The following is a 23,057-nucleotide window of genomic DNA, read 5'->3' as shown; positions in this document are numbered from 1 at the left end:
GTCATCGAGGGCAGAGGACCACGCTGCTACATATGCGGCAGTGAAGCACACCTGAAAAGGGGTTGCAAATCTGCCGCAGCGAAAAAGATCAAAGCTTGCATTGTTACCCACACCACAGGATGCACGGCTTCGATCACTTAGACCTGCGTCATGACAGCGTGCATTGCATATGAATTAACGTTATATGAAGGGGTTTCTAGATTTCAATATAAAGATGACTCGGCATTAGAATTTTTTCGCGAACATGGGGTAATCCCAAGAAATGTGAATTGCCCAACATGCAATTCACCGGGTGTTCTGCGAAATGGGGAATGGAAATATGTTTCAAAGGATACAACACAAGAAGATTGACCAACATTTTCAATTGCTACAAAATCTCTGTTGAGAAACTCCATGCTGAGTCCAGGGGTAATCCCAAGAAATGTGAATTGCCCAACACACAATGGGTAGCATCGGCCATATGTTTTGAAATGGAGGATGTAAATATCCTACAAATTGCTGGGAGAAACGTCACACAAACAAAACCCTCTTTCCAAATGCGGTCGGGGGGTTCCAGAAGTATCTCTGGAAAAAATTTTCTAAAACCTCTCCAAAATATTTCAAGAGATTTTTGTTTCATAATGAGACGGAATCCCAACATGCAATTCACCGTGTGTTCTGCGAAATGGAACAAATATATTTCGTTGTAGGAAGATGGTTCGTCGTAGGAGACAGAATGTGGTTTTTCAGTTTCCATCTTTAAGAACACCTTTTTGGAGTGGAGTCGGTTACCCTCATGGAAAGTTCTTTTATACATAAATCATTTCCTAACAGAAGGTTGGTCGCATCAAGCTGTTATAGAAGGTTGCCCGCATATATACAAACTGTTTTGGCAACCGCTTTAGAGTCCAATTCCGTGGACCAGATAGCAACTATGGTAGATAAAATGGTTGAATTTGCCGTGCAACCACCGTCACGGTCTGCTTGTGTCTGCTCACAAACTTCTTCAGCCTCAATTGAGGGACTTTCTAAACAAATAGAAACCCTCACCAAAAGGATGGACGTGATGGCAAGCGATTTTCAAGATCGCGGAGTCGCAGCCGTTCATCATCACGTACCACACAGTCAAAGTCCGGACTGTGTTGGTATCACTCCAAATTTGGAGAGAAAGCACATAGGTGCATACAGCCATGCACCTATAAAGATTTAAATAAGCTTCGGAGGAGTTGAGCACGTCAACCTCCTCCACATCATTTTCTAGTTATCGTGCATTTTTCGTTAAGGATCTAGTGTCGAAGAAATACTTCATGGTGGACACTGGTTCTTGCTGCAGCATTTGGCCTCTGCGTCTCACAACCGACAAGCCAAAACGATCTAACGTTACCTTGCACGCTATTGACTCATCACCAATAGCCACATTCGGTCAGATCTCGTTACGCCTTGACATAAATCTTCGTCGAGATTTTCAATGGGTTTTTGTCATTGCTGACATTCCGCATCCTATTTTAGGTGCGGATTTTCTAAATAATTTTGATTTATTGGTAGATGTCAGATGTCGGAGGTTAGTCGACAGTTCAACTACACTCTCCACGCCAACAATCTATGGCTAGTAAAGGCCCTTATGTGTGAAAATGGAAGATTTCACAATTTTAGAAACTACGGTCACGGAGCACAAAAACTGGGTGGGAAAAAAAGTAGAATTTTTACTACATATAAACCAAGAGGACATAAAGAAAATACCCACTCGGATATATATATCAGAGGACCACAAGTTGTATGTGGTCGTCGAGGGCAGAGGACCACGCTGCTACATATGTGGCAGTGAAGCACACCTTAAAAGGGGTTGCAAATCTGCCGCAAAAGAGCCGCAGCGAAAAAGAACAAAGCTTGCATTGTTACCCACACCACAGGATGCATGACTTCGATCACTTAAATCTGCGTCATGACAGCGTGCATTGCATATGAATTAACGTTATATGAAGGGGTTTCTAGATTTCAATATAAAGATGACTCGGCATTAGAATTTTTTCGCGAACATGGGGTAATCCCAAGAAATGTGAATTGCCCAACATGCAATTCACCGCGTGTTCTGCGAAATGGAAAAAATATATTTCTTTGTAGGAAGATAGTTCGTCGTAGGAGACAAAGGGTAACAGAATGTGGTTTTTCAGTTTCCATCTTTAAGAACACCCTTTTGGAGCGGAGTCGGTTACCCTCATAGAAAGTTCTTTTATATATAAATCATTTCCTAACAGAAGGTTGGTCGCATCAAGCTGTTAGAGAAGGTTGCCCGCATATATACAAACTGTTTTGGCAACCGCTTTAGAGTCCAATTCCGTGGACCAGATAGCAACTATGGTAGATAAAATGGTTGAATTTGCCGTGCAACAACCGTCACGGTCTGCTTGTGTCTGCTCACAAACTTCTTCAGCCTCAATTGAGGGACTTTCTAAACAAATAGAAACCCTCACCAAAAGAATGGACGCGATGGCAAGCGATTTTCAAGATCGCGGAGTCGCAGCCGTTCATCATCACGTACCACACAGTCAAAGTCCGGACTGTGTTGGTATCACTCCAAATTTGGAGAGAAAGCACATATGCACCTATAAAGATTTAAACTAGCTTCGGAGGAGTTGAGCACGTCAACCTCCTCCACATCATTTTCTAGTTATCGTGCATTTTTCGTTAAGGATCTAGTGTCCAAGAAATACTTCATGGTGGACACTGGTTCTTGCTGCAGCATTTGGCTTCTGCATCTCACAACCGACAAGTCAAAATGATCTAATGTTACCTTGCACGCTATTGACTCGTCACCAATAGCCACATTCGGTCAGATCTCGTTACGCCTTGAAATAAATCTTCGTCGAGATTTTCAATGGGTTTTTGTCATTGCTGACATTCCGCATCCTATTTTAGGTGCGGATTTTCTAAATAATTTTGATTTATTGGTAGATGTCAGACGTCGGAGGTTAGTCGACAGTTCAACTACACTCTCCAAGCCAACAATCTATGGCTAGTAAAGGCCTTATGTGTGAAAATGGAAGATTTCACAATTTTAGAAACTACGGTCACGGAGCACAAAAACTGGGTGGGAAAAAAAGTAGAATTTTTACTACATATAAACCAAGAGGACATAAAGAAAATACCCACTCGGATATATATATCAGAGGACCACAAGTTGTATGTGGTTGTCGAGGGCAGAGGACCACGCTGCTACATATGCGGCAGTGAAGCACACCTCAAAAGGGATTGCAAATCTGCCGCAAAAGAGCCGCAGCGAAAAAGATCAAAGCTTGCATTGTTACCCACACCACAGGATGCACGGCTTCGATCACTTAGACCTGCGTCATGACAGCGTGCATTGCATATGAATTAACGTTATATGAAGGGGTTTCTAGATTTCAATATAAAGATGACTCGGCATTAGAATTTCTTTGTGAACATGGGGTAATCCCAAGAAATGTGAATTGCCCAACATGCAATTCACCGGGTGTTCTGCGAAATGGGAATTCAGGGAGAATGGAAATATGTTTCAAAGGATACAACACAAGAAGATTGACCAACATTTTCAATTGCTAGAAAATCTTTGTTGAGAAACTCCATGCTGAGTCCAGGGGTAATCCCAAGAAATGTGAATTGCCCAACACACAATGGGTAGCATCGGCCATATCTTTTGAAATGGAGGATGTAAATATCCTACAAATTGCTGGAAGAAACGTCACACAAACGCAGCACCACACACACTCAAAACCCTCTTTCCAAATGCGGTCGGGGGGTTCTAAAAGTATCTCTGGAAAAAATTTTCTAAAACCTCTCCAAAATATTTCAAGAGATTTTTGTTTCATAATGAGACGGAATCCCAACATGCAATTCACCGTGTGTTCTGCGAAATGGAACAAATAAATATATTTCGTTGTAGGAAAATGGTTCGTCGTAGGAGACAGAATGTGGTTTTTCAGTTTCCATCTTTAAGAACACCTTTCTGGAGCAGAGTCGGTTACCCTCATAGAAAGTTCTTTTGTACATAAATCATTTCCTAACAGAAGGTTGGTCGCTTCAAGCTGTTATAGAATATTTAGACACATCGCTTGCTACGTCAGTTGACGGGAGATCCTTCTGTTCTGAAGTTTGCCTTCCTTGGGTCGAAAATTCCCAAGCACCAACTGGAGGGCTAGGGATCGCAGTTGAAACCATGTTTCTTAAAGCAATATGTTGCTAGATATCAATTCATGCAGGCTTGCGATGAAGGTTGATTTGTGTCATTATGGTGTTAAGAAAATCCATGCTGGGTAAGGGCCATCTTGGAGGGGGCCCACAATTTATTTCAAAAGGGTCTGCCAACAAAGGCAACAGTTGTTTACACCTGGCTGTGAAAATAGAGTTGTTTCATTCCGGTGTTAAGAAAATCTATGCTGGGTCCAGGGGTCACCTTAGAGGGGGCCCACAATTTATTTCAAAAGGGTCTGCCAACAAAGGCAACAGTTGTTTACACCTTGCTGTGAAGATAGAGTTGTTTCATTCCGGTGTTAAGAAAATCCATTCTGGGTCCAGGGGTCACCTTGGAGGGGGCCCACAATTTATTTCAAAAGGGTCTGCCAACAAAGGCAACAGTTGTTTACACCTGGCTGCGAAGATAGAGTTGTTTCATTATGAGATGGAACCCATACCTATGTCAGGTAAATGAATTTTGAAAGTAATTTATTAGTTTTGTATTTTCTGGTGTATTGCTGACAAAATTGAAAAATGCCTTCACCTTATCTGTGGATGTAAAGACTATGTGACTTGATGGAGCAAGTTTGCACATGTACAAGTAGTATTTAAAAATGAAGAGTTAGCAAAATTGTCAACGCTAAAAATCTTCATTCAGACAACCTAATAATGATACCCAGCTACCTTGGTCAGAGGGTAACAAAAGTCATAATCAACAATGTTCCGCAAGTAGCATACACACAATGGGTAGCATCGGCCATATGTTTTGAAATGGAGGATGTAAATATCCTACAAATTGCTGGGAGAAACTCCATGCTGGGCCCAGGGGTTACCTTCAAGGGGGCCCACATTTTGTCTCAATAGAGTCTGCAAAAAAAGGCAATAGTTGTTTGCACCTTGCTATGAAGATAGAGTTGTTTCATTATGAGATGGAACCCATACCTATGTTAGGTAAATAAATTTTGAAAGTAATAGATCTGTTTCATTATAGTGTTAAGAAAATCCATGCTGGTTCCACGGGCCACCCTGCAGGGGGCCCAAAATTTATTGCAAAAGATTCTGCCAACACTTGCAAAATGTAAATATCCTACAAATTGCAGTTTCAGAACAGAAAAACTGGCTGGGAAAGAGACGAGATTCTTATCCACATTAATCAAGACTGCATAAATAAAATACGCACCCATATACATCTTTCTGAAGACCACAAATTGTATGTAGTGGTCAAGGGACAATTACTACACCCGATCCCCCAACAACAAACACCCACACACACCACAACAATATAAACGGACCCACATGCCTTGGCCTTACCCCCCTTCTCATTCGTCAGACTTATCGTCCAACGATGAAAGCGCAACAGAATGGCAAATAGCCACCGGGAGTAAAAGAAAAAAGGCAAATGCAACCAAAGCAGGGAGATATGTAAACCCTGAAAGCCCCTTACACAATCAAACCAGCAACGATACCACAAAAAAACATATTCTGACAGCTATGTACCTAATTACAAAACTAATGAATTACATCGCATCTCACACAAACATCTGTGAAGATGACTTTAAACTGATCAACCATCCAAACACTACACCACCGACACACAAAAAAATAGTACATGTCACACACACTCAAAAGCCTCTTTCTAAATGCGGTCGGGGGTTCCAGAAGTATCTCTGGAAAAATTTTCAAAAACCTCTCCAAAATATTTCAAGAGATTTTTGTTTCATAACGAGACGGAATCCCAACATGCAATTCACCGTGTGTTCTGCGAAATGGAACAAATATATTTCTTTGTAGGAAGATGGTTCGTCGTAGGAGACAGAATGTGGTTTTTCAGTTTCCATCTTTAAGGACACCTTTTTGGAGCAGAGTCGGTTACCCTCATGGAAAGTTCTTTTGTACATAAATCATTTCCTAACAGAAGGTTGGTCGCATCAAGCTGTTATAGAATATTTAGACACATCGCTTGCTACGTCAGTTGATGGGAGATCTTTCTATTCTGAAGTTTGCCTTCATTGGGTCGAAAATTCCCAAGCACCAACTGGAGGGCTAGGGATCGCAGTTGAAAGGGATTCCAAGAAAAATGTTTTGATACCCCTGACATCGGAATGTGGTGAAATTCAAAGACGTGATTCTTCCACACTAATTCCATTAATCAGACGCCACATTCATCAAGGTTCAACTGTATATAGCGATTGCTGGAGGGCCATGGATCGCAGTAGAAATAGATGAGACAGTCTTGGTCGGGAGAAAATATAATCGGGGGAGACTTGTAAAGTCTCTTTGTCTTTTTGGCGGAATAGAAAGGGATTCCAAGAAACATTTTTTGATACCCCTGACATCAGAATGTGGTGAATTTAAAGATGTGATTATTCCACACTAATTCCATTAATCAGACGCCACATTCATCAAGGTTCAACTGTATATAGCGATTGTTGGCCTGTATATAATAGGCTACACGCATTTTCAAATAAATCATAGCCAGAACTTTGTAGACCCAGCAAACCCATCTATTCATACACAAACAATAGAACGATTTTAGGGCAGCTTAAAAAGGAATGTGATAAGGCCTGGAATTAAACCGTGTTTCTTAAAGCAATATGTTGCTAGATATCAATTCATGCAGGCTTTTCGCCCTACTCCCAAGAGAATTCATGGGTTTTTATTGCAAGCTGCGAATATCCTACGAATTGTTGTTTCAGAACAGAAAATCTGACTGGGAAAGAGACTGGAGATTCTTCTCCACATTAATCAAGACTCCATAAATAAAATACCCACCCATATACATCTTTCTGAAGACCACAAATTGTATGTAGTGGTCAAGGGACAATTACTACTCCCAATCCCTCAACAACATACACCCCCACACACCACAACAATATAAACAGACCCACATGCCTTGCCCTTGCCTCCATCTCATTCGTCAGACTCTTCATTTAACGAGAAAAGCGCAACAGAATGGCACATTAATCAAGACTCCATAAATAAAATACGCACCCATATACATCTTTCTGAAGACCATAAATTGTATGTAGTGGTCGAGGGAAGACGATGAAAGCGCAACAGAATGGCAAATAGCCACCGGGAGTAAAAGAAAAAAGGCAAATGCAACCAAAGCAGGGAGATATGTAAACCCTGAAAGCCCCTTACACAATCAAACCAGCAACGGTACCACAAAAAAACATATTCTGACAGCTATGTACCTAATTACAAAACTAATGAATTACATCGCATCTCACACAAACATCTGTGAAGATGACTTTAAACTGATCAACCATCCAAACACTACACCACCGACACACAAAAAAATAGTACATGTCACACACACTCAAAACCCTCTTTCTAAATGCGGTCGGGGGTTCCAGAAGTATCTCTGGAAAAATTATCAAAAACCTCTCCAAAATATTTCAAGAGATTTTTGTTTCATAATGAGACGGAATCCCAACATGCAATTCACCGTGTGTTCTGCGAAATGGAACAAATATATTTCTTTGTAGGAAGATGGCTCGTCGTAGGAGACAGAATGTGGTTTTTCAGTTTCCATCTTTAAGAACACCTTTTTGGAGCAGAGTCGGTTACCCTCATGGAAAGTTCTTTTGTACATAAATCATTTCCTAACAGAAGGTTGGTCGCATCAAGCTGTTATAGAATATTTAGACACATCGCTTGCTACGTCAGTTGATGGGAGATCTTTCTGTTCTGAAGTTTGCCTTCATTGGGGCGAAAATTCCCAAGCACCAACTGGAGGGCTAGGGATCGCAGTTGAAATAGATGAGACAGTCTTCGTTACAAGAAAACAATCGGATGAGACTTTTTGGCGAAATGGAAAGGGATTCCAAGAAAAATGTTTTGATACCCCTGACATCGGAATGTGGTGAAATTCAAAGATGTGATTCTTCCACACTAATTCCATTAATCAGACGCCACATTCATCAAGGTTAAACTGTAAATAGCGATTGTTGGCCTGTATATAAAAGCCTACCTACTTTAGGTTACACGCATTTTCAAATAAATCATAGCCAGACCATAGTCGAAAATTCCCAAGTAGAAACTGGAGGGCCATGGATCGCAGTTGAAATAGATGAGACAGTCTTGGTCGGGAGAAAATATAATCGGGGGAGACTTGTAAAGTCTCTTTGTCTTTTTGGCGGAATAGAAAGGGATTCCAAGAAACATTTTTTGATACCCCTGACATCGGAATGTGGTGAAATTCCAAGACATGATTCTTCCTCACTGATTCCATTAATCAGACGCCACATTCATCAAGGTTCAACTGTATATAGCGATTGTTGGCCTGTATATAATAGGCCACCTAGTTTAGGTTACACGCATTTTCAAATAAATCATAGCCAGAACTTTGTAGACCCAGCAAACCCATCTATTCATACACAAACAATAGAACGATTTTAGGGCAGCTTAAAAAGGAATGTGATAAGGCCTGGAATTAAACCGTCTTTCTTAAAGCAATATGTTGCTAGATATCAATTCATGCAGGCTTTTCGCCCTACTCCCAAGAGAATTCATGGGTTTTTATTGCAAGCTGCGAATATCCTACGAATTGTTGTTTCAGAACAGAAAATCTGACTGGGAAAGAGACTGGAGATTCTTCTCCACATTAATCAAGACTCCATAAATAAAATACCCACCCATATACATCTTTCTGAAGACCACAAATTGTATGTAGTGGTCAAGGGACAATTACTACTCCCAATCCCCCAACAATATAAACAGACCCACATGCCTTAGCCTTACCCCCCTTCTCATTCGTCAGACTTATCGTCCAACGAGGAAAGCGCAACAGAATGGCAAATAGCCACCAGGAGTAAAAGAAAAAAGGCAAATGCAACCAAAGCAGGGAGATATGTAAATCCTGAAAGCCCCTTACACAATCAAACCAGCAACGATACCACACAAAAAAAAACATATTCTGACAGCTATGTACCTAATTACAAAACTAATGAATTACATCGAATCTCACACAAACATTTGTGAAGATGAGTTTAAACTGAACAACCATCGAAACATTACACCACCGGCACACACAAAAATAGTACATGTCACACACACGCAGCACAACACACTCAAAACCCTCTTTCCAAATGCGGTCGGATGGTTCCAGAAGTATCTCTTGAAAAAATTTTCAAAAACCTCCTCCAAAGTACTTCAAGAGATTTTTGTTTCATTATGAGACGGAATCCCAAATCTAAAACTGTAGACCAAGTTAAAGCATGACCCCTTAAAACTGGTGAAAAATAGGGAATTTAGGGAGAATGGAAATATGTTTCAAAGGAGACAGCACAAAAAGATTCACTAACATTTTCTATAGCTAGAAAATCTGCGTTGAGAAACTCCATGCTGAGTCCAGGGGCCACCTTGAAGGGGGCCCACATTTTGCTTCAAAAGGGACTGCCAACAAAGGCAATAGTTGTTTGCACCTTGTTATGAAAATAGATTTCTTTCATTATGGTGTCAAGAAAATCCATGCTGGGTCCAAGATTGACCAACATTTTCAATTGCGATAAAATCTGCGTGATGACAGCATGCATTGCGTATGAATTAACGTTATATGAAGGGGTTTCTAGATTTCAATATAAAGATGACTCGGCATTAGAATTTTTTCGCGAACATGGGGTAATCGCAAGAAATGTGAATTGCCCAACATGCAATTCACCGTGTGTTCTGCGAAATGGAACAAGTATATTTCGTTGTAGGAAGATGGTTCATCGTAGGAGACAGAATGTGGTTTTTCAGTTTCCATCTTTAAGAAGACCTTTTTGGAGCAGAGTCGGTTACCCTCATGGAAAGTTCTTTTGTACATAAATCATTTCCTAACAGAAGGTTGGTCGCATCAAGCTGTTATAGAATATTTAGACACATCGCTTGCTACGTCAGTTGATGGGAGATCTTTCTGTTCTGAAGTTTGCCTTCCTTGGGTCGAAAACTCCCAAGCACCAACTGGAGGGCCAGGGATCGCAGTTGAAATAGATGAGACAGTCTTCGTTACAAGAAAACAATCGGATGAGACTTTCTGGCGGAATGGAAAGGGATTCCAAGAAAAATGCTTTGATACCCCTGACATCGGAATGTGGTGAAATTCAAAGACGTGATTCTTCCACACTAATACCATTAATCAGACGCCACATTCATCAAGGTTCAACTGTATATAGCGATTGTTGGCCTGTATATAATAGGCCACCTAGTTTAGGTTACACGCATTTTCAAATAAATCATAGCCAGAACTTTGTACACCCAGCAAACCCATCTATTCATACACAAACAATAGAACGATTTTGGGGCAGCTTAAAAAGGAATGTGATAAGGCCTGGAATTAAACCTTGTTTCTTAAAGTAATATGTTGCTAGATATCAATTCATGCAGGCTTTTCGCCCTATTCCCAAAAGAATTCATGGGTTTTTATTGCAAGCTGCGAATATCCTACGAATTGCAGTTTCAGAACAGAAAATTTGGCTGGGAAAGAGACTGGAGATTCTTCTCCACATTAATCAAGACTCCATAAACAAAATACGCACCCATATACATCTTTCTGAAGACCACAAATTGTATGTAGTGGTCAAGGGACAATTACTACACCCGATCCCCCAACAACAAACACCCACACACACCACAACAATATAAACGGACCCACATGCCTTGGCCTTACCCCGCTTCTCATTCGTCAGACTTATCGTCCAACGATGAAAGCGCAACAGAATGGCGAATAGCCCGGGTAGTAAAAGAAAAAAGGCAAATGCAACCAAAGCAGGGAGATATGTAACCCTGAAAGCCCCTTACACAATCAAACCAGCAACGATACCACAAAAAAACATATTCTGACAGCTATGTACCTAATTACAAAACTAATGAATTACATCGCATCTCACACAAACATCTGTGAAGATGACTTTAAACTGATCAACCATCCAAACACTACCACCACGACACACAAAAAAATAGTACATGTCACACACACTCAAAACCCCTTTCTAAATGCGGTCGGGGGTTCCAGAAGTATCTCTGGAAAAATTTTCAAAAACCTCTCCAAAATATTTCAAGAGATTTTTGTTTCATAATGAGACGGAATCCCAACATGCAATTCACCGTGTGTTCTGCGAAATGGAACAAATATATTTCTTTGTAGGAAGATGGCTCGTCGTAGGAGACAGAATGTGGTTTTTCAGTTTCCATCTTAAGAAACCCTTTGGAGCAGAGTCGGTTACCCTCATGGAAAGTTCTTTTGTACATAAATCATTTCCTAACAGAAGGTTGGTCGCATCAAGCTGTTATAGAATATTTAGACACATCGCTTGCTACGTCAGTTGATGGGAGATCTTTCTGTTCTGAAGTTTGCCTTCATTGGGTTGAAAATTCCCAAGCACCAACTGGAGGGCCAGGGATCGCAGTTGAAATAGATGAGACAGTCTTCGTTACAAGAAAACAATCGGATGAGACTTTTTGGCGGAATGGAAAGGGATTCCAAGAAAAATGCTTTGATACCCCTGACATCGGAATGTGGTGAAATTCAAAGACGTGATTCTTCCACACTAATACCATTAATCAGACGCCACATTCATCAAGGTTAAACTGTATATAGCGATTGTTGGCCTGTATATAAAAGGCTACCTACTTTAGGTTACATGCATTTTCAAATAAATCATAGCCAGAACTTTGTAGACCCAGCAAACCCATCTATTCATACACAAACAATAGAACAATTTTGGGGCAGCTTAAAAAGGAATGTGATAAGGCCTGGAATTAAACAGAGGAAAGGGGAAAGATCCATGGAGAGTAAGTATTACAACAAGTTGAAATAGATGAGACAGTCTTGGTCAGGAGAGAATATAATCGGGGGAGACTTGTAAAGAGTATTTGACACAAATATGACTTTATTAAAAAGATTATGAAAAATTACAATAACACTGATACGGGAGACACCATTCGGTTTTGCAAATCAACACCAAAGATGAAAGACCAAAATCACTGGAGAAACATTTACCGCAATACACCGAATCTCCAATCATGAGCGCACCAGCAACAGAAACTAACACAGAAACACTTAGCACTCCTTATATGGGAACAGATACTCTTTTACTTGTTTCAGTCATTTGACTGTGGCCATGCTGGAGCACCGGCTTTAGTCGAGCAACTCGACCCCGGGACTTATTCTTTTTCTAAGCCCAGTACTTATTCTATCGGTCTCTTTTGCCGAACCGCTAAGTGACGGGGACGTAAACACAACAGCATCGGTTGTCAAGCAATGCTAGGGGAACAAACACAGACACACATACATATATATATATACATATATACGACGGGCTTCTTTCAGTTTCCGTCTACCAAATCCACTCACAAGGCATTGGTCGGCCCGGGGCTATAGCAGAAGACACTTGCCCAAGATGCCACGCAGTGGGACTGAACCCGGAACCATGTGGCTGGTAGACAAGCTACTTAACACACAGCCACTCCTGCGCAATTCTTCAATTTCAACACCAACAAATTCCAAGACGTGCAGACATCACTCGACATATATGAAGAATGGCTTAATCACCATAACATAAATGATGAAGATATCAGGCGGCAAACTTTCGAAGGATGCCACAAAATAAACCCGAAAATCACCGGCTTTCATAAAACTGGTGTGAGCAGTTCAGGAAAGAGCTACATTTTACGTAGCATAAGGAATAGATCAATGAACTGTGGGCGCATGCGCTGGAAAGCCAGTGACAGTTTCACATTCGGATCTTGTGTGGACAAAACCCTTATCTACACAGACGAGATGTGGTTCACCAACAACAACGTCAAAGAAGCAAAGTGTATTCTTGAAGGTACCGACGCGTATATAAATATAAAACATCAAACAGAAAGAATCCTGAAACGCACACCATTATTATCTACATCTAACCAAGATCCATGGAGGCATGGGGAAATGACGTCACACCAAGGAGCAGTGTGTTTAAACAGTCTCTTGGCTGGGCTGTCCAGTGCAGAAGGTGTGGCTAGGGAAGTATTCCTTTCTGACCAGGAGCTTGGCCAGGTTGCCTTTACATCTTCTACATCATTGGTGATGATGTGATGCAGATTCTATTAGAGAAGTATGCATTGTTCATGATAATCAAACCATCAACATGAGCAATGCACAAATGTTCAAAAACCTTTACATATGCTGTAATGGGATGAGAGTAGAATTAAATAAAATGAGGAGATCAGAGGCAAGGGGAGACGATGTCACATCAAGGAGCAGTGTGTTTAAACAGTCTCTTGGCTGGGCTGTCCAGTGCAGAAGGTGTGGCTAGGGAAGTATTCCTTTCTGACCAGGAGCTTGGCCAGGTTGCCTTTACATCTTCTACATCATTGGTGATGATGTGATGCAGATTCTATTAGAAAAGTATGCATTGTTCATGATAATCAAACCATCAACTTGAGCGATGCACAAATGTTCAAAAACCTTTACATATGCTGTAATGGGATGAGAGTAGAATTAAATAAAATGAGGAGATCAGAGGGGAGGGGAAATGATGTCACATCAAGGAGCAGTGTGTTTAAACAGTCTCTTGGCTGGGCTGTCCAGTGCAGAAGGTGTGGCTAGGGAAGTATTCCTTTCTGACCAGGAGCTTGGGCAGGTTGCCTTTACATCTTCTACATCATTGGTGATGATGTGATGCAGATTCTATTAGAAAAGTATGCATTGTTCATGATAATCAAACCATCAACTTGAGCGATGCACAGATGTTCAAAAACCTTTACATATGCTGTGATGGGATGAGAGTAGAATTAAATAAAATGAGGAGATCAGAGGCAAGGGGAGACGATGTCACATCAAGGAGCAGTGTGTTTAACAGTCTCTTGGCTGGGCTGTCCAGTGCAGAAGGTGTGGCTAGGGAAGTATTCCTTCTGACCAGGAGCTTGGGCAGGTTGCCTTTACATCTTCTACATCATTGGTGATGATGTGATGCAGATTCTATTAGAAAAGTATGCATTGTTCATGATAATCAAACCATCAACTTGAGCGATGCACAAATGTTCAAAAACCTTTACATATGCTGTGATGGGATGAGAGTAGAATTAAATAAAATGAGGAGATCAGAGGCAAGGGGAGACGATGTCACATCAAGGAGCAGTGTGTTTAAACAGTCTCTTGGCTGGGCTGTCCAGTGCAGAAGGTGTGGCTAGGGAAGTATTCCTTTCTGACCAGGAGCTTGGGCAGGTTGCCTTTACATCTTCTACATCATTGGTGATGATGTGATGCAGATTCTATTAGAAAAGAATGCATTGTTCATGATAATCAAACCATCAACTTGAGAGATGCACAAATGTTCAAAAACCTTTACATATGCTGTGATGGGATGAGAGTAGAATTAAATAAAATGAGGAGATCAGAGGGGAGGGGAAATGATGTCACATCAAGGAGCAGTGTGTTTAAACAGTCTCTTGGCTGGGCTGTCCAGTGCAGAAGGTGTGGCTAGGGAAGTATTCCTTTCTGACCAGGAGCTTGGCCAGGTTGCCTTTACATCTTCTACATCATTGGTGATGATGTGATGCAGATTCTATTAGAAAAGTATGCATTGTTCATGATAATCAAACCATCAACTTGAGAGATGCACAAATGTTCAAAAACCTTTACATATGCTGTGATGGGATGAGAGTAGAATTAAATAAAATGAGGAGATCAAAGGCAAGGGGAGACGATGTCACATCAAGGAGCAGTGTGTTTAAACAGTCTCTTCGGTGGGCTGTCCAGTGCAGAAGGTGTGGCTAGGGAAGTATTCCTTTCTGACCAGGAGCTTGGGCAGGTTGCCTTTACATCTTCTACATCATTGGTGATGATGTGATGCAGATTCTATTAGAAAAGTATGCATTGTTCATGATAATCAAACCATCAACTTGAGCGATGCACAAATGTTCAAAAACCTTTACATATGCTGTGATGGGATGAGAGTAGAATTAAATAAAATGAGGAGATCAGAGGCAAGGGGAGACGATGTCACATCAAGGAGCAGTGTGTTTAAACATTCTCTTGGCTGGGCTGTCCAGTGCAGAAGGTGTGGCTAGGGAAGTATTCCTTTCTGACCAGGAGCTTGGCAGGTTGCCTTTACATCTTCTACATCATTGGTGATGATGTGATGCAGATTCTATTAGAAAAGTATGCATTGTTCATGATATCAAACCATCAACTTGAGCGATGCACAGATGTTCAAAAACCTTTACATATGCTGTGATGGGATGAGAGTAGAATTAAATAAAATGAGGAGATCAGAGGCAAGGGGAGACGATGTCACATCAAGGAGCAGTGTGTTAAACAGTCTCTTGGCTGGGCTGTCCAGTGCAGAAGGTGTGGCTAGGGAAGTATTCCTTTCTGACCAGGAGCTTGGGCAGGTTGCCTTTACATCTTCTACATCATTGGTGATGATGTGATGCAGATTCTATTAGAAAAGAATGCATTGTTCATGATAATCAAACCATCAACTTGAGAGATGCACAATGTTCAAAAACCTTTACATATGCTGTGATGGGATGAGAGTAGAATTAAATAAAATGAGGAGATCAGAGGGGAGGGGAAATGATGTCACATCAAGGAGCAGTGTGTTTAAACAGTCTCTTGGCTGGGCTGTCCAGTGCAGAAGGTGTGGCTAGGGAAGTATTCCTTTCTGACCAGGAGCTTGGCCAGGTTGCCTTTACATCTTCTACATCATTGGTGATGATGTGATGCAGATTCTATTAGAAAAGTATGCATTGTTCATGATAATCAAACCATCAACTTGAGAGATGCACAATGTTCAAAAACCTTTACATATGCTGTGATGGGATGAGAGTAGAATTAAATAAAATGAGGAGATCAAAGGCAAGGGGAGACGATGTCACATCAAGGAGCAGTGTGTTTAAACAGTCTCTTCGGTGGGCTGTCCAGTGCAGAAGGTGTGGCTAGGAAGTATTCCTTTCTGACCAGGAGCTTGGGCAGGTTGCCTTTACATCTTCTACATCATTGGTGATGATGTGATGCAGATTCTATTAGAAAAGTATGCATTGTTCATGATAATCAAACCATCAACTTGAGCGATGCACAAATGTTCAAAAACCTTTACATATGCTGTGATGGGATGAGAGTAGAATTAAATAAAATGAGGAGATCAGAGGCAAGGGGAGACGATGTCACATCAAGGAGCAGTGTGTTTAAACATTCTCTTGGCTGGGCTGTCCAGTGCAGAAGGTGTGGCTAGGGAAGTATTCCTTTCTGACCAGGAGCTTGGGCAGGTTGCCTTTACATCTTCTACATCTTTGGTGATGATGTGATGCAGATTCTATTAGAAAAGTATGCATTGTTCATGATAATCAAACCATCAACTTGAGCGATGCACAAATGTTCAAAAACCTTTACATATGCTGTGATGGGATGAGAGTAGAATTAAATAAAATGAGGAGATCAGAGGGGAGGGGAAATGATGTCACATCAAGGAGCAGTGTGTTTAAACAGTCTCTTGGGTGGGCTGTCCAGTGCAGAAGGTGTGGCTAGGGAAGTATTCCTTTCTGACCAGGAGCTTGGGCAGGTTGCCTTTACATCTTCTACATCATTGGTGATGATGTGATGCAGATTCTATTAGAAAAGTATGCATTGTTCATGATAATCAAACCATCAACTTGAGAGATGCACAAATGTTCAAAAACCTTTACATATGCTGTGTGATGGGATGAGAGTAGAATAAATAAAATGAGGAGATCAGAGGCAAGGGGAGACGATGTCACAACAAGGAGCAGTGTGTTTAAACATTCTCTTGGCTGGGCTGTCCAGTGCAGAAGGTGTGGCTAGGGAAGTATTCCTTTCTGACCAGGAGCTTGGGCAGGTTGCCTTTACATCTTCTACATCATTGGTGATGATGTGATGCAGATTCTATTAGAAAAGTATGCATTGTTCATGATAATCAAACCATCAACTTGAGCGATGCACAAATGTTCAAAAACCTTTACATATGCTGTGATGGGATGAGAGAGTAGAATTAAATAAAATGAGGAGATCAGAGGGGAGGGGAAATGATGTCACATCAAGGAGCAGTGTGTGTTTTAAACAGTCTCTTGGGTGGGCTGTCCAGTGCAGAAGGTGTGGCTAGGGAAGTATTCCTTTCTGACCAGGAGCTTGGGCAGGTTGCCTTTACATCTTCTACATCATTGGTGATGATGTGATGCAGATTCTATTAGAAAAGTATGCATTGTTCATGATAATCAAACCATCAACTTGAGAGATGCACAAATGTTCAAAAACCTTTACATATGCTGTGATGGGATGAGAGTAGAATTAAATAAAATGAGGAGATCAGAGGGGAGGGGAAATGATGTCACATCAAGGAGCAGTGTGTTTAAACAGTCTCTTGGGTGGGCTGTCCAGTGCAGAAGGTGTGGCTAGGGAAGTATTCCTTTCTGACCAGGAGCTTGGGCAGGTTGCCTTTACATCTTCTACATCATTGGTGATGATGTGATGCAGATTCTATTAGAAAAGTATGCATTGTTCATGATAATCAACCATCAACTTGAGAGATGCACAAATGTTCAAAAACCTTTACATATGCTGTGATGGGATGAGAGTAGAATTAAATAAAATGAGGAGATCAGAGGGGAGGGGAAATGATGTCACATCAAGGAGCAGTGTGTTTAAACAGTCTCTTGGCTGGGCTGTCCAGTGCAGAAGGTGTGGCTAGGGAAGTATTCCTTTCTGACCAGGAGCTTGGCCAGGTTGCCTTTACATCTTCTACATCATTGGTGATGATGTGATGCAGATTCTATTAGAAAAGTATGCATTGTTCATGATAATCAAACCATCAACTTGAACGATGCACAAATGTTCAAAAACCTTTACATATGCTGTGATGGGATGAGAGTAGAATTAAATAAAATGAGGAGTTCAGAGGCAAGGGGAGACGATGTCACATCAAGGAGCAGTGTGTTTAAACAGTCTCTTGGCTGGGCTGTCCAGTGCAGAAGGTGTGGCTAGGGAAGTATTCCTTTCTGACCAGGAGCTTGGGCAGGTTGCCTTTACATCTTCTACATCATTGGTGATGATGTGATGCAGATTCTATTAGAAAAGTATGCATTGTTCATGATAATCAAACCATCAACTTGAGCGATGCACAAATGTTGAAAAACCTTTACATATGCTGTAATGGGATGAGAGTAGAATTAAATAAAATGAGGAGATCAGAGGGGAGGGGAAATGATGTCACATCAAGGAGCAGTGTGTTTAAACAGTCTCTTCGGTGGGCTGTCCAGTGCAGAAGGTGTGGCTAGGGAAGTATTCCTTTCTGACCAGGAGCTTGGGCAGGTTGCCTTTACATCTTCTACATCATTGGTGATGATGTGATGCAGATTCTATTAGAAAAGTATGCATTGTTCATGATAATCAAACCATCAACTTGAGCGATGCACAAATGTTGAAAAACCTTTACATATGCTGTAATGGGATGAGAGTAGAATTAAATAAAATGAGGAGATCAGAGGGGAGGGGAAATGATGTCACATCAAGGAGCAGTGTGTTTAAACAGTCTCTTCGGTGGGCTGTCCAGTGCAGAAGGTGTGGCTAGGGAAGTATTCCTTTCTGACCAGGAGCTTGGGCAGGTTGCCTTTACATCTTCTACATCATTGGTGATGATGTGATGCAGATTCTATTAGAAAAGTATGCATTGTTCATGATAATCTAACCATCAACTTGAGCGATGCACAAATGTTCAAAAACCTTTACATATGCTGTGATGGGATGAGAGTAGAATTAAATAAAATGAGGAGATCAGAGGGGAGGGGAAATGATGTCACATCAAGGAGCAGTGTGTTTAAACAGTCTCTTGGTGGGCTGTCCAGTGCAGAAGGTGTGGCTAGGGAAGTATTCCTTTCTGACCAGGAGCTTGGGCAGGTTGCCTTTACATCTTCTACATCATTGGTGATGATGTGATGCAGATTCTATTAGAAAAGTATGCATTGTTCATGATAATCAAACCATCAACTTGAGAGATGCACAAATGTTCAAAAACCTTTACATATGCTGTGATGGGATGAGAGTAGAATTAAATAAAATGAGGAGATCAGAGGGGAGGGGAAATGATGTCACATCAAGGAGCAGTGTGTTTAAACAGTCTCTTGGCTGGGCTGTCCAGTGCAGAAGGTGTGGCTAGGGAAGTATTCCTTTCTGACCAGGAGCTTGGCCAGGTTGCCTTTACATCTTCTACATCATTGGTGATGATGTGATGCAGATTCTATTAGAAAAGTATGCATTGTTCATGATAATCAAACCATCAACTTGAACGATGCACAAATGTTCAAAAACCTTTACATATGCTGTGATGGGATGAGAGTAGAATTAAATAAAATGAGGAGTTCAGAGGCAAGGGGAGACGATGTCACATCAAGGAGCAGTGTGTTTAAACAGTCTCTTGGCTGGGCTGTCCAGTGCAGAAGGTGTGGCTAGGGAAGTATTCCTTTCTGACCAGGAGCTTGGGCAGGTTGCCTTTACATCTTCTACATCATTGGTGATGATGTGATGCAGATTCTATTAGAAAAGTATGCATTGTTCATGATAATCAAACCATCAACTTGAGCGATGCACAAATGTTGAAAAACCTTTACATATGCTGTAATGGGATGAGAGTAGAATTAAATAAAATGAGGAGATCAGAGGGGAGGGGAAATGATGTCACATCAAGGAGCAGTGTGTTTAAACAGTCTCTTCGGTGGGCTGTCCAGTGCAGAAGGTGTGGCTAGGGAAGTATTCCTTTCTGACCAGGAGCTTGGGCAGGTTGCCTTTACATCTTCTACATCATTGGTGATGATGTGATGCAGATTCTATTAGAAAAGTATGCATTGTTCATGATAATCAAACCATCAACTTGAGCGATGCACAAATGTTCAAAAACCTTTACATATGCTGTATGGGATGAGAGTAGAATTAAATAAAATGAGGAGATCAGAGGGGAGGGGAAATGATGTCACATCAAGGAGCAGTGTGTTTAAACAGTCTCTTGGGTGGGCTGTCCAGTGCAGAAGGTGTGGCTAGGGAAGTATTCCTTTCTGACCAGGAGCTTGGGCAGGTTGCCTTTACATCTTCTACATCATTGGTGATGATGTGATGCAGATTCTATTAGAAAAGTATGCATTGTTCATGATAATCAAACCATCAACTTGAGTGATGCACAAATGTTCAAAAACCTTTACATATGCTGTGATGGGATGAGAGTAGAATTAAATAAAATGAGGAGATCAGAGGGGAGAGGAAATGATGTCACATCAAGGAGCAGTGTGTTTAAACAGTCTCTTGGGTGGGCTGTCCAGTGCAGAAGGTGTGGCTAGGGAAGTATTCCTTTCTGACCAGGAGCTTGGGCAGGTTGCCTTTACATCTTCTACATCATTGGTGATGATGTGATGCAGATTCTATTAGAAAAGTATGCATTGTTCATGATAATCAAACCATCAACTTGAGCGATGCACAAAGGTTCAAAAACCTTTACATATGCTGTAATGGGATGAGAGTGGAATTAAATAAAATGAGGAGATCAGAGGGGAGGGGAAATGATGTCACATCAAGGAGCAGTGTGTTGAAACAGTCTCTTGGCTGGGCTGTCCAGTGCAGAAGGTGTGGCTAGGGAAGTATTCCTTTCTGACCAGGAGCTTGGGCAGGTTGCCTTTACATCTTCTACATCATTGGTGATGATGTGATGCAGATTCTATTAGAAAAGTATGCATTGTTCATGATAATCAAACCATCAACTTGAGCGATGCACAATGTTCAAAAACCTTTACATATGCTGTGATGGGATGAGAGTAGAATTAAATAAAATGAGGAGATCAGAGGCAAGGGGAGATGATATCACATCAAGGAGCAGTGTGTTTAAACAGTCTCTTGGCTGGGCTGTCCAGTGCAGAAGGTGTGGCTAGGGAAGTATTCCTTTCTGACCAGGAGCTTGGGCAGGTTGCCTTTACATCTTCTACATCATTGGTGATGATGTGATGCAGATTCTATTAGAAAAGTATGCATTGTTCATGATAATCAAACCATCAACTTGAGCGATGCACAAATGTTCAAAAACCTTTACATATGCTGTGATGGGATGAGAGTAGAATTAAATAAAATGAGGAGATCAAAGGCAAGGGGAGATGATGTCACATCAAGGAGCAGTGTGTTTAAACAGTCTCTTGGCTGGGCTGTCCAGTGCAGAAGGTGTGGCTAGGGAAGTATTCCTTTCTGACCAGGAGCTTGGGCAGGTTGCCTTTACATCTTCTACATCATTGGTGATGATGTGATGCAGATTCTATTAGAAAAGTATGCATTGTTCATGATAATCAAACCATCAACTTGAGCGATGCACAGATGTTCAAAAACCTTTACATATGCTGTGATGGGATGAGAGTAGAATTAAATAAAATGAGGAGATCAGAGGCAAGGGGAGATGATATCACATCAAGGAGCAGTGTGTTTAAACAGTCTCTTGGCTGGGCTGTCCAGTGCAGAAGGTGTGGCTAGGGAAGTATTCCTTTCTGACCAGGAGCTTGGGCAGGTTGCCTTTACATCTTCTACATCATTGATGATGATGTGATGCAGATTCTATTAGAAAAGTATGCATTGTTCATGATAATCAAACCATCAACTTGAGCGATGCACAAATGTTCAAAAACCTTTACATATGCTGTGATGGGATGAGAGTAGAATTAAAGAAAATGAGGAGATCAAAGGCAAGGGGAGATGATGTCACATCAAGGAGCAGTGTGTTTAAACAGTCTCTTGGCTGGGCTGTCCAGTGCAGAAGGTGTGGCTAGGGAAGTATTCCTTTCTGACCAGGAGCTTGGGCAGGTTGCCTTTACATCTTCTACATCATTGGTGATGATGTGATGCAGATTCTATTAGAAAAGTATGCATTGTTCATGATAATCAAACCATCAACTTGAGCGATGCACAGATGTTCAAAAACCTTTACATATGCTGTGATGGGATGAGAGTAGAATTAAATAAAATGAGGAGTTCAGAGGCAAGGGGAGACGATGTCACATCAAGGAGCAGTGTGTTTAAACAGTCTCTTGGCTGGGCTGTCCAGTGCAGAAGGTGTGGCTAGGGAAGTATTCCTTTCTGACCAGGAGCTTGGGCAGGTTGCCTTTACATCTTCTACATCATTGATGATGATGTGATGCAGATTCTATTAGAAAAGTATGCATTGTTCATGATAATCAAACCATCAACTTGAGCGATGCACAAATGTTCAAAAACCTTTACATATGCTGTGATGGGATGAGAGTAGAATTAAATAAAATGAGGAGATCAGAGGGGAGGGGAAATGATGTCACATCAAGGAGCAGTGTGTTTAAACAGTCTCTTGGGTGGGCTGTCCAGTGCAGAAGGTGTGGCTAGGGAAGTATTCCTTTCTGACCAGGAGCTTGGCAGGTTGCCTTTACATCTTCTACATCATTGGTGATGATGTGATGCAGATTCTATTAGAAAAGTATGCATTGTTCATGATAATCAAACCATCAACTTGAGAGATGCCACAAATGTTCAAAAACCTTTACATATGCTGTGATGGGATGAGAGTAGAATTAAATAAAATGAGGAGATCAGAGGCAAGGGGAGACGATGTCACATCAAGGAGCAGTGTGTTAAACAGTCTCTTGGGTGGGCTGTCCAGTGCAGAAGGTGTGGCTAGGGAAGTATTCCTTTCTGACCAGGAGCTTGGCCAGGTTGCCTTTACCTCTTCTACATGATTGGTGATGATGTGATGCAGATTCTTAGAAAAGTATGCATTGTTCATGATAATCAACCATCAACTTGAGCGATGCACAGATGTTCAAAAACTTTACATATGCTGTGATGGGATGAGAGTAGAATTAAATAAAATGAGGAGATCAGAGGGGAGGGGAAT

General features: G+C 41.3%; 1 long non-coding RNA gene across 1 annotated transcript; it reads right to left on the bottom strand.

Moving 5' to 3' along the window:
• Positions 1–2,062: 2,062 nt before the first annotated feature.
• Positions 2,063–2,673, bottom strand: LOC118768451. The gene is made up of 3 exons (XR_005004297.1): positions 2,621–2,673; positions 2,575–2,582; positions 2,063–2,380 (listed from the first exon to the last, which is right to left on the bottom strand). It is a non-coding gene; the product is annotated as an uncharacterized LOC118768451 (long non-coding RNA).
• Positions 2,674–23,057: the final 20,384 nt, after the last annotated feature.

This window comes from Octopus sinensis, linkage group LG29 (assembly GCF_006345805.1).
Source record: "Octopus sinensis linkage group LG29, ASM634580v1, whole genome shotgun sequence".
NCBI classification, from domain to species: Eukaryota; Metazoa; Mollusca; class Cephalopoda; order Octopoda; family Octopodidae; genus Octopus; species Octopus sinensis.
The sequence above is the reverse complement of the archived record's forward strand: the minus strand, read 5'-3'. Positions and strand labels throughout refer to the sequence as shown.